Source organism: Syngnathus leptorhynchus, chromosome 18 (genome assembly GCF_054491065.1).
Source record: "Syngnathus leptorhynchus isolate UIUO chromosome 18, UIUO_Slep, whole genome shotgun sequence".
NCBI classification, from domain to species: domain Eukaryota; kingdom Metazoa; phylum Chordata; class Actinopteri; order Syngnathiformes; family Syngnathidae; genus Syngnathus; species Syngnathus leptorhynchus.
Window position 1 is genome coordinate 6,059,655 of NC_141212.1, and position 13,659 is coordinate 6,073,313.

The 13,659-nt window shown below is 38.5% G+C and overlaps 1 protein-coding gene across 1 annotated transcript in view; it reads right to left on the minus strand.

Moving 5' to 3' along the window:
* flrt2 (fibronectin leucine rich transmembrane protein 2) overlaps window positions 1–3,631 on the minus strand; it is a 73,395-nt gene extending 69,764 nt beyond the window's left edge. Inside the window, exons 1-2 of the mRNA XM_085937974.1 lie at window positions 3,589–3,631; window positions 1,225–1,290 (exon numbers count right to left, since the gene is read on the minus strand). The gene's annotated coding sequence lies outside the window, so the exon portion shown is untranslated. The remainder of the gene's footprint in view (window positions 1–1,224; window positions 1,291–3,588) is intronic.
* Between the last annotated feature and the right edge of the window lie 10,028 nt (window positions 3,632–13,659).

Below are 13,659 nucleotides of genomic sequence, written 5' to 3' on the forward strand. Positions count from 1 at the left end.
CAGAAGTGGGTCAATGGTATAAATTTGTAAAATGCTAACTGGTAGGTATTATTCATATGTATGGTTATATTGACTGGAGAAAAAACTGAAAGGAAATAATAATAAAGTTCCACATTACTGCAATGTTTCCTCCACTGTGTAATCCTTTGCAACCTCAGGCTTTGGCATTTCATGTTGCCAGCATGTAGATGTCATGACTCACTGTCCTCCCCATATGAGTCTTTCTATTGTCTTTTTGAACGCCCGCTGTGTCTATATCATGTATGACAGCATGTTTTCCCAATGCGACACCTTCGTCAGCAACTATCGACTCTGCCTGCTACTGCTGACTCTCCCTCTTGGGATAGCGTCAATGTCTTCACCTGACAGGCAGCAATATGCTATACACTCAGCAGTCCTTCAATCAGCCACCCCAGCGCACCAGATGGTGCCCGCTGTGATGTGGCTCAATTTATTTATTTTTATCTACCAGAGTTTTTGCATCCATGGAAGAATCCTTCCTGAGTAAATACTCAATGTATTAGATGAAAATAACATTTCGCCTGCAGAGGTTAGTTGTCCTGATTCAAGTGAACAAGGGCAACTTTTTTTGGGGGGGCGGGATGGTTCACATTTACACTTTTATTGCATTGACATGGAGTAGTTGCTAAATCTTGCCTGACTAAATTTGATCCACATCATTAGGGAATACACTATTCTGTATGTTCACTCATGCATCTCCTATGACTCATTGTTTATGGTAAGTTGAAAATGATAGTGACTACATTTGAAAGTAGGTCATCCGGGATGGTCACAGGTTTGGGTTCTATGTTAACAAAAATATAAAAATTCCAACTTGTTGCAACAGAAATGCTAGTTTGTTTGCTGGCTACTGTCAATGTGCCCTTGAGCAAGGCGCTGTCCATGGTGCTGCTCTATCAAACTGTCCTTGCTCGCCTTCATGTGTGATTGCGTTCACCATGTGGAGTGCAACAAAATATATCCCACAGAGTGTAAATTGAATTTCTCCCCCGAGGGAGTAGAAATTATAATACATTAAAAATGATAAATAAACATAACACAAACCTGCGAACAATTAAGCTTAGAAGCGTCTGTTTAATAAGTGAGGGTTAAAACAAAATTAGAGTACCCGTACATGGAAGCAGAAGGAGAACATGTTAATTTCAAGTAGAGATGATCAAACAGAGATGCAAACTCAGATCTGCAGATGTGCTAAGCACTAACCTGCGCAGTCTAGCTCTGTCTTCTTTCCCCTTCAGCTCTTGTTCTTTTATATTCTCTTCTATTTTCCTAGACAGACAGGAGATAAGACATTATCTTTGGAACCGCCAATAAACGGCAATGTAAACCTTGTCAGCCATCATTGTCAATCATTTAGTGTTTATAGTTGAGATGGTATCCGTCAGCACATCAGGGATCAAACAATTTCCGCTCAGCAAGACAGTTCCCTGTAAACAGCGGGTGCCACGCCTGCATAGGTCGTGTTGTGTTTGGCATCAATGAGACTTTTAAAGTTGTGATCACTGCTCAGGTATTTCCCCTGAGAGGTAATTAAACCCAACCCTTATGTAGTAGTAAGACGATGCAGGACCTTTGAAAAGCACCCAAGAAGTCTTAAGAATACTAAATGGCTTGTTTTGAATCGACACATTATATTGTGTAAGATTATGGCGACCGAATTTGACTGTACTGACATCGAACATTTTTTTGCAGCAGTCGATATGTATTTAATCTCTACTAGCTTGTATAGCACTGACACTATATATTTTGATATGTTTGGGAAACCTTGCACATTTCTTTCATGATTCAGAGCGGTCATGTGCAGATTGGTCAAAACGAACAGAACTGTAACCACTGAACATACCAACACCAAAGCCGGTTTTACATCATCCATATGTCTTTACTTTATTATTATGCCATTGGAACAGTTTTGTCACATTTGCTCACCACATTAGAAGAGACATGCATATTTTTTTTTTTTTTTTAACCGATACCCGTACTTTTGTTATATTTATTTCTCCCAAAAATCAATAATACGGCAATTTTAAAAATCTCAATAAAGCCAAGTGTATGTCACATAATACTTCTTTATGTTAATACTCAAATTCATTACAGTATTCCAAAGATTCATGTCTAACCGACATTTCTTTTTACAATACAGTATTTCGTGGGGCGAAATAAAAACACCTAGATGTTAGAAAATGGCTTTATGTGACTTTTGACTGTCCATAGTGTGCTCTACTCGGGGACAAAGAAAACCTTTTCCTATGTGGAGAAATAGCTTGAAGGGAAGCAGATGGGAGGGTGGGTTCATAGGAAAATGAGATGGCGTCCCCTTGAGCAGGGAGGAAATCAAAGTTATTTTGATCAGCATCCAGGACACGCTAAGCAGATCTATGGTTTCGGGGTTCCGTGCTAGCAGAATTCCAGAAACACGATCCTGGTAATGTGCAAACAATTTTTGTCTCCTTGGTAAAACCAAGTTTATTTATTGTTTTTGTTTTACAAGGTCTTTAAACTTTTGCTTTCAAAGATCTCATTTGAATTTTTGTCTCCTGGGTAAAACCAAGTTTATTTATTTATTATTATGATTATTTTTTACAATGTCTTTAAACATTTGCTTTCAAAGATCTCATTTGATTTTTTTCCTGCCAGCCTGGTGTCAGGTTGCGGCTTTTAAAAATGCCATATATCCTGACGCTTCTTAATGTGGCTCTGTCGTGATGGAAACACTGATCCTTCTCTGCTCTCCTGTGCTGTTCAGGGTTGAGCAAACCAAGCAAAGCCAGCACATGTGTGTGTGGAAACTAAACTTATGTTCCCATTATATGCCACATAAATCTGGGGACCGTGGAAAGATTGGGAAAGGACCCTGGTTGAAGTAAACGCACCTGCAAATGACTAAACTGCTTCTCACCGCTCTGTTTATTCTCTTATGTTTGAAGGTCATGTCTTTAGAGTAACATGAGCACAAGTGATAGTCATATATCACGTCTCCTTCATAGATTATGTACACGTTGAACAGGCGATACATGTAACCTTGTACAGGACCTGTAGAAAATGTAAGTGCCGGATAAGCTACATGTGAAAGCTGGAAGATTGTAAACTTTCGACATTTTGTACAATCTCAATGTCAGTATAATATTAACACACAATTCTATTCTAATTTTAAATTTGACTTGGATGTTTTGTAATTCAATGCAACTGTCATGTGCCCAACCCCAATCAGTAAGCCATTTCATAAAGATGACCATATAAATCAATGTCATAATTTATAGGGTTATTTTCAACAAAAAAATATATAAAATAATAATAAAAGTCTGTCCTATCGTCACATAATGCCAAGGTTGTACAAGCATACAGAAAAGGTTCGGCTAGGTTAGGTATGGCTGCAAATATATTAAAATTACAATAAATTTTAACTAAACAAAACATGTAAAATAAATAAAATAATCATTTTTCAGGTTAAAGAAGTTTCAAACTGTTCAAAATGATTTTTCTGGTATTTTTTCCCCCCAAAAGTTATTGACAAATGTACAAAAAAAACAAACAATGACTGTGCAAAGTAACAACAAAAAGAGTTCTCACTCTGGGCTGGGGTTCGAAGACTGTTGACTTCCGTGATCACGGGGAAACACTTCAGCACACGACACAGGCGATGCTGACTATTTAACACGTGAGGATAATTGGGAACAGGTGGACACAATTTGAAATCGGGGCGGAGCCTGATGACACAGGAGGAATCTTCCGTGGCTACGGTTTGACATCATGCAATGTTTACATGATTTAGGTTGGGGCCTGAACACTCCAAAAAGTTCTGTGTCAACATGAAGGTATGATCAGAAAAATTCAAGAGCACTTCAATCCCATAAATAGTTTCTGCACCTGGTCTTCCAACTACATTGACCTTTCAAATGTTCTGCTGAATGCAAGGACAAAAAAAACATTTCTTTGCCTTCAACAACTCCAAAGTATCCGATTTAAAAAAAAAATAATAATAAATCATACATTTTTAAGGTTATATGACGCACATGGGTGTGACAAGGTTTTAGTGCTCTCGAGCAAATCAGAATCTTAAAACTCTGAAATGAGATTTTAGTGAGAGCAAGCAAAGCATATAGCAGCCATTCATTCTGCTTGCCGCCAATGGTGGTTTGTCTGACACCGCCTTTGTCTGTCTCATATCTCATGTCCTCAGACACCTCAATGATAAAATGCTCTTGTCTTCGGTGTCTGGTGTTGCATGTCTTTGGGGGGGTGGATGGATGGATGGACGGATGGATGGATGGATGGATGGATGGATGGATGGATGGATGGATGGATGGAGGGAGGGACAACAGATAGATAGATAACAGATGGATGGATAACAGATGGATGACGGATGGATGATGGATGGATGCATGGGTGGATGCATGGATGGATGCATTGATGTAAAGGTTAATTGTGTGTGTGTTTTTGTGTATGATGTTCAGCCAGCTCGATCAAACCTTAAGTGGCATCTCAGCAAGATACTTGATCAGCCAAATATCATTATGAGCTCCCCCCTCTCATTCATAATTCACCTGCAAGGGATTTGGCTAAGAATAGCTAGCTCACTGTGCCACAGAACAAGAGACAAAGTGACAGAAGGAAGAGCGATGGCAAGACTTTTACAAACCCAGGGTAGTGCGGTGTATTTGGAACATATAGCAGCCTACCATTATTCTTAATTACCTCACAAAGACAGTGGGTAGGTCATGTTTTCCGTTTTAAGTAGACAAGAGAGTGTGCCAAGTAGCAGCCATCTCCACCCTCTTCCCCATTTCATTGTTTCATTTTGCAGCCTTATCGTTCAGGAAACTAACCGCTTGTCAGATACAGATGAGCCAACCTCATTTTTGGTCTTATGGCATTGTTCTGTCCTTCCCCCAATGTCGCTCGGCCCAACCCAAGTCTTCTCGCTCTGATCAGGCAAACCTCATGCACATGTCCATCTGCAGGATGTTTAGTGCACTCTGAAGTGTACAGAGGAACTGTTTATCTACACAAATGTGTATTGTATCAAAAAGGCCATGACACACACACACACACACACACGACTGGAAGGATAAAACAGGGAAACACAGTTTAGTCCCTCTGGGCCATTCTTCTGTCCACACAGATGGTCCCTTTTGCGGGGTAGTAGTACAGATTTATTTTGCCATTTGAGAGGTCAGCCTCATCATGATTTGTGCTCTAGTTTAAAACTAAAATATTTTGAGCCTCACACATGTTTTTGCTGCTCAGTTGAAAAGCCTTTAGAGCAGAATATGGAGCAACTTGTCATTAAGTGTGACAGTGTTTCCTGATGAGTCACTCATTGTAGACTTCATCCTAGTCATCCAAGTCATCATCCTACAATGTGAGAATCAGCACAAAAAAGTCCCTCAGTGTTATTCTCACATTCCAGTAGCAGACATGCTAAATTGTTCACTATGCTAATGAGATGGTCAAAGGACAGCGAAGCTCTTCTCCTGATGCAATAGAGATAAGAACAAAAAAAAAAGGTGAAGGTTTTCGGAGGCAATGAGGTCAAAAGGTCAGAGCTTAATACATGCATACCAGGGACATAATGCAACAGCAATGTAATTTGGTTTGGGCCAAATGCCCAGTTGCACTTATCTTGCAGTTCCAAGCTTGATTTGTCTTCTTAGCCCTCACTCTGAGGCCACCATGCATTAAAAAGAGGCCCTCTTACATACCTCACCAGCTTGGAGGACGCTGATGCCATTATTAGATGTGACTGCATGATAATGAAATGGCGTAATGTGATGTCCGAGTGGTTGACACAACACAAAAGGCTAAGGCTGGTGAAATTCTTAATCAGCTCAAAATGTCAAGGGCCTTACCTTGGTCTGAATCACAGCCTGCAGGCAGATTAGTCCTCAAAGTTCACACGAGTCTTCAAGGATGGACTTTGTTTTTGGCTCAAAGTTTCTCTGACAGTGGACTTTGTCTCTTTAGTGTCTACTCGCTCTTCTTGACATTCTTATCCGAAAGCTCGGAAAGGAATGAGACATACCGTGAGATACAATAGCTGATGAACAGTCGACCATTTTTTATTTGCTTGAATATGGCATGCTTGGTTCCCGGCAGCTATGAAATATGTATTGATAAAAAAAACGTTTTGTACAATAAAAGATACATTTATTCCATGTTATATTTTCAATAATAAATTGGATTTTTGTGATCCTTCACTTTGGTGTGATCTATTACAAACATAGTGATGCTCGCATTTCCATTTTTTTCCAGTCCTTACCCAGTTTGAACCAGAATACCGCTGAAGACACAGCAACCTGAAATAAACGCCAGCTGGCATCTCACAAATCTTTGAGTATACCTCTTGTTTTTGCATCTCTCTCTCTCCCTCCCTTTCACTACCATGTGTTTCTGCTTACAGTTCCACATTCCTTTCTCTCACCCTGATTGGCTGCCAGAGCATCATATCTCTCTGCAACTGCTGGCATTTGTGGAGTATCCCATGAAGCTACAATGCGTGGCCTGTCATGACGCGTCCTATGCCTGCCTATAGGTACGTCTATTTGTCTATCTGAGGAAGCTCGATCGTTAACAGATGGTAATGTAATAAGATGACATCTTGACCCCATAGAGTAGCTGCCAAACAACGTAGTCTTCACGCTGGATGATATGTTAAGTGTGTTCTGGACAGCTTGTCAACAAACACATAAGTGAAGCCAATAATGGGTCCATGCTACGGTTGTTATAACCTCAGCAGGGCAAAGCACATTAATCACGGTTAAGGCAGAGACAATGATGAGGTGTTTGGTGGTTGGCTCTCAAAAAACAATGATGTTTTGAGTCGGACTTGAATGCACAATATACAGTATTACAACGCTAATATCCCCGCATTGTCTGCACAACCCTGAAATTTAAATACTTGCAAACCAAGCACAAAAGATATTACCCCCCGAGGTACATCTTCCAATTTCATCTCCTATAAATGACCCGGGCTCATTCATCCCTGAGAATCCTTCGGGTGTTATTGACCATTCGGACGACCCATAGATTGCATATTTTCACAGCACAAAGTATAAAATAAATGTGTTGGTTACATAGCAACATTGACAAAATTAAATAACAATAATAATAATAATAGTAATAATAATAATAATAATAATAAATCAATGCATTTGAAATTACAATAAATAAATAAATAAATAAATAAATAAATAAATAAATAAATAATATTTTGAAGACAGTTGAAAATGTAGACAATTGAACAAACCACCCATATAGGACAAATATTTGTAAATATACATATATCAATAAGACCAACACATTTACCAGTAAACTAGAGACTAACATTGAAGCAATTTTTGTCTGACCTCATTTTTAAAGTTTGCTCTCACTAACCCAGCTGCTTGCAAGATTAGCAACTGTAACGCCGCTAAAGATGATCAAAATCCCAGAGATGTCTTGCATTTACTATCCCATCTGTAACGCGTCATGATGATTTACAGTGGAACATAAAAGCGACATTCCCATAAAAACATGTAGCTAAAACTTTTGCCATTCTCAAAAAGGCAACACCGTCACTGGTCAGACACGACTTCCCATATTCGATATTCACTACAAGCTATAGACTTCCTTACTAGGCAGAGCAGGTCCACAGCAAGGTCGATGCATGTGGGCGATCATTTTCACAGTGAATACTAAATGTAAAGGGTGTTCTGAACTCGGGAGATGAGATGGTACATTAAAGTTGCAGTCCCTAAAGACAGGAGAAGAGGAGATAGTGGGAACGAAACAGGTGTCAAAGCTTCAAAGCAGAAGGATTTTATGAATAATGGGAGATAATGTGACTGCTGTCTCCGACAGGGGGTCCCACCGGCATTGGGTATCATTCTTTATGGACAGCATAATATACTTTTCCCCTTTTGCTTCTTTCTGAGGCAATAAATAAAACAAAACTGCACACTGTCTGAAGGGTAAAAATAACAGCACTGTCTTCCTGGAATTTGTGGGTAAGAAGACAGTTTCCCTTGACTAAAAACAGAAATTAGCCAAGGGAAGCAAATAAATATTTTAAATTCTCATATATTTATGTATATCATATATTATTTTGTCAGGTCCCGTTGCACCAGCGGGTAAATGCGTTTTTTTTTCTTTTTAGAACTGCTCCATATGTAAAGCACCTTGAGAAGAGTTAGTTCTATATATGAAATTGAAAATGGATTGAATTCAATGTTTTTTTTATGCTGACTCTGTGCTTGCATGGTACTCCAGTTTTTACTCACGTTTAACATATACTTAATTTTGTCTAGGAACTACCACGATTTGTTGAAAGTAAGATCATACATTCACTGTCATGTAATTCCGTGAGATTTTTCGACAACAGTGACAGACTCTACCGCAGTACAAATGCGAAACTCGTTTCCTCATATGTGGATTTTGGCACTCAGTGGCAGATTTTCCTTCAAAAAAAAAAAAGAAAGAATGAAAATGGTGTCCGTTTGTTTCTTCCCGGTCTAGGCTTCTGTTACGACGCCCCTCCGCAGCATGACACTGCCACCACCATGCTTCACAGGAGGGGTGCTATTAGATGGCTAATGAGCTGTGCCCACTTTCCGTCTGACAACGAGCTTCTTTTTATGGCTGAGTTGCAATTTATATATATATTTTTTCAACCTTATGTTGTCTTGAAGATGGGGACCATGTGTCCTGACTTCTTTCTAACTGCCTCAAATAGTCATTTTGATTGAGAAGCATCACCCAAATTAGTTTTTTTATTCACTAAGTTTATTCAGTCTCTAATTTGTAAGAACAAGGATGAACACTGAGTAGTGATAGTAGTGAGTTCACACGTCTGCTCATACATCAATCTTCAAAAACTAAAACTGTCATGAAGACTTCAAAATTGCGGAAAGAAAGTTAATGGATCGGTGAAATGAAATGATGCATCTTTTAGGATCAACTGGGATTCAGTAACAGGAATATTTCAAAAGAAGTCATAAAAGAAGTTGGGATTGAATCCACAACCTTTACGTTGATACAGATGATCATTAATACCATAAAGCCAATTTTGTTGTCTACCAATGTAATCACAACATCCATCTGGAATGTATTCCATAAAAAATGTTAAATGCCTCTTGAGCCATCATTGTGCAAAAACTGCTTTCAACATAAATGACGTCAGCTTTGCTCTATTCCTTTCTGCTCTGTTTCCTTTTATATGCTTATTCAGAGGTCTCAAACATGCACTTCCCTTTCTCCTTTAGGAGCGATGAGAAGTTTAATTACAAAAACCGAGAGACCATGAAGAACAAGACCACCAGAGGACATGCGCATATGTTGTTTAATATGCGAATCTGCTTGTGAAGATGAAGTATTTGACTTCCCGAGTATGTATATAATCTTTTTAAATCTGGGTCGGTCTGAGAAGTGCATATGGATGAGTTAAATACATTTTGACCAGCTTGTGAATTACTACAGGTGTGAATTCACTCTTCCTGTCACTGGAAGATCGCTTCAGTCACAGCTTTTTTTTTTTTTTTTTTTTTCAACCACCCACTGGTTTACGATTCTGCAAGCCCCCTCTCAGTGGATCAGTGTCAATGTGCAATATATCATCCGTGCCTGTGTACTTCCATCATATTTGGAGTTCTATTGCATCCTGGATTCAATATACCAGAAGGAGTTTTTTTTTCCACATATGGACCAAGACAGATTTTGTTTCTATGTGTACAAGTGTGCTTGAACAAATACAAGGTGTGTTTGTTCGTACACACACATTCATCAGTGTGGGAAAACCACAGAGGGAAACTGAAGAGCTTTTTACAAGGTCGGCATCCTACGGAGCAGAACCGTCTGAGGGTGGTCATAATAGTCAGGTCAAGATTCAATTATTTGCCTAGGGATTAACCTTATGGGGTATTTTACACGGGTCAAAGGTTTGAGGACTCTGAACAGAAGACTGTTACAAAGGTTAAGGCTCCTGATAATAAATGTGGAAGACGTTGAAAAGATACTGTAGGTCAGACTGGTATACATGCTTGTTGAAAAGATTTTCTTTAGAATACATCTTAGTTCAGTCGGAGGATGTCGGGCATCTTGGATTGGAATAACGGAATACTTTTTAACTGGAAAGCTTATTTTTGTGTCTACAATATAAAATAAATACATCTAGTTTCTACTAATGGCGATGTGTTTCTCTACTTCCAAATAGTCCTTCTTTCAAATATTCCACATATTTTTATAGTTGTTAGTGGATTCATACCCAGTCTTTAGAGTGACCAAACTTACAAGGCACATAATTTGTTCTCCGCATTTAACCCAACCTTGAGCAGCAGTGGGTGGAAAGTGAATGCATATTTTGCGTCAGTGCCTTATCATCCTGCAGCATAACTCAGATGAAGTTACCTTCCCATAACAGGCAATGCGTAGCACACTAAGTAGCTTTTAAATGTTTCATAAGCTCACTTTACTTAAAACAGCTCCTTGCTATTTAAATGTATACACTCTATGTACAAACATCCATCGTGTTAATCTGCACAGGGTCATGTGAACTGGAAACCTATCCTGGCTGACATTTGGAAAGATCACCAGTCAGTCAGCCAGACGAGCAAGACCGAGACTATACACAGTTTATGTGAAACCCGCAAAACCCCCAGATGCATTTTCACTTCAGAGTTGATTTGACAGTTAGCAGAGAAACCACGCATTTCTGCTACATACATTAACACGTGCCTTTGCCAAGCAAGCTGTCAGGATCAACTCAAAACTTTGGTTTTTACTGTGAACTGCACAGTTGCACCCTGCTGGCATTACAACACAGTTTTGGGGAGATGAAAGATGAGACAGAAAAATGAATTTAATAAGAGAATTTCAGATTGAACAGGCCAGTTGATGTGTGAATTAATCATTAGTGATGATACACAGGATTTATGTGTGAAATTCTGAGGCTGAAAATGAATGTGTTGAACAGTCTCAGAAATGTAACAGGTCCAGATCCAGGACTTGTGTAGGGGGGGTGACTACCTGCCTGTAAGCCAGCTCCACGTCATGTTTGTTTTTTCTGTCTATTTCTGTCTCCTTCCTGTCTCTCCAGCTTTCCTTCTCACTCACTCGATGAAGTCTTGGCTGAAGGATGAAAAGAAAACGCAATAGCTTTTGATCCAGCTGTTGTGTGTTGTTGTTCTGTCATAGAGCATTACCCTAATGATGCAGGCAAAAAATGCTGCAGGCAATCAAAGCTAAATTTGTAACATTTAATACAAACTCTATTAATGTCCAAACACAAAGTCTGGACAAAATAACTCAATAGCCACAACAATACCGCTGCTGCCAAGTGTCTCTCTCATCTCATTTTCCCTGTCGGACATTTTCTTTCTTCATATTACCCAAAACAGCTTTTCAAGCAGCTTTGATCAAATACATGTGGAATGCTTTATTGTTGAGAGTGTCGTTTCATGTCCGGGAGATAACACCTTCCTGTTATGCAGGGACCAAAAAAAAAAAAATTATGACAGACCTTTGAGCAATTAATTAACTTTACTTTTTCAATTTGCTAATTTTAATACATTGTAGGAACTACAATTTTAGTTGTCTTAACAGAGTTACAATATTTGACAGGTCCAAAAGGTGACGTGAAAATATGTTGTTATAAAAAGTGGCATACAAAAGCAGCATAAGCTCAAGAGATTTTATTCTTCTAAAACACTTTGCGTTTTCATTATTCACCTTTGTTATAATTCATAAAAGAGAAAATCGTGTTGGAAAAATGAAAGTACAAAAAGCACCCACAGAACTAGTTTGACTATTTCACACTTGAACTATACTTCAATGAATGCATTGCTGAGAGGTTTTATATGAAACTGATGAGTGAAGGAGTTTTGTAGATAAGGAAAAATGCAGAGGTTAAGTGAGGAGCTGCAAGTGGCACACTGTACTGGGTTTCCAAATATTTGGATGGTACCTTTGAGAGATTGTTGCACTTAAGCATGAATCCCATTGTGTACAAAAAATGTTGATACACCCTTGCAAAACTATATATACTGATTATATAGTCCTTGTTAGCTTCATGTATCTGAAAGAGACAGACTAGAAAAAAAACAAAGAAGGATTTGGAATTGTATTTTATGGAATTTCTCACACCCACTGTGGAGATCGGCTAATGTCATTTTATATATGCTTGGCTTCGAGTGGTAAAAGAAAATAGTGTTAAGAAAAAACTATTCATCAGAAACACTTTCATAGCTTTCATCAACGGGCGACTTGGTCGTCGCAAGCCGAGTGGTAAAGATGTCAATTTGGGCGAGTGAGCCCTCAGTGGACAAGAACCAGTGATGTGGCTGCACTTTGTTGAAACTGTAAAATGCCCTATAATTGTGTAATTTAAGGTCGGCAATAATCATATATCTTCTTGAAAACGTTGTGGAAGAAATGACTCCCCCCCCAACTAGCATAGAATCCGCTTCCTGTCGGTTACTGAGTCCAACAACACCATATAAAAGTTCTTAAGTGTCCCACAGGAACCCTGCACAGCTCATCAACTTTTTTCCTGTTTGACAAAGACGACCATGGGAGCTGAGGGAGCGCACTTTTAAACGGCGGTACAATTAAATGACACAAGTCGTTTTAATTTAGTAACCCCCTCTAACCTCACGATGTCAGACAAATAAAATATGTCTGCCATTAATTCCAATTAAAGATTTAATGAAAGCGTCATCGTCTTGAATAATACGGCGCCGTGGCCACTTTGTGGAAGACACTTTAAATGCCCACCAGTTCACTAAATAATGACGGACCACTGCTTTGTCCAAAGTCGTAGTTACATTAAACAAAGTGTTGATCCCATTTAACACATTAAATATATATTTGACTGTTCACTTGGCTGTAAGGCAGATCCAACAAATCACATACAATACAGCTTAGAAAATAAAATCAAAAAATTAAAACAAATAAATAAAAATAAAATAAAAAAATACAACAAAATGTAAAAAAATAAACACATAAATTAGCAAATGAATAAAAATAAAATTAAAAAAACATATACAAAGTGTATGAATTTTTTAAAATAAAAAATGTACAATAAACTGCTCTTGACACTGAACGAAGGGAAAATAGTTATATACTGTATGTTACATTTTTCACATGGTCGTCATTTGATGATGTGGTTTTGAGCTTTAAAAAAAAATCTTCCGATTACTTACTGTCGGATTTAGTTCTCCATTCACAATCTGAAACTGTCGCCATGTTTAACATGTGTTGTTAATTCCTTTTTTTTTTTTTGCTGCATAAATGAGGCTATCACCAATGTATGCCAAACTTTAATACCACGGTTCAAACCTCACAGTTAAACAGACTTATTGGGTATTTGGCATAATCATGCAGAGTAGAAACTCTCCCACTCAGTGTTTCCGAGCTGTTTAAATGTCACTTGGTGCGGTCATATTTCGCAATTAAAAATTTTAACAATAATACACAACTTTGTCCAAATTCATTTTGCAGATGATGACCACAGTATGTGTTGTTTTGGGAACTTGACTTTTTAGATACATTATATTTTGTTCTTGCTTGTTGTTGAGTGTCATTATAAGTGTTTTATTTTTACGGTAAGAAGGAATTACTATTGGGGGCAGGGCTAGAAATTGTCCATAGGAGGAGCACATCAAGAGGGCT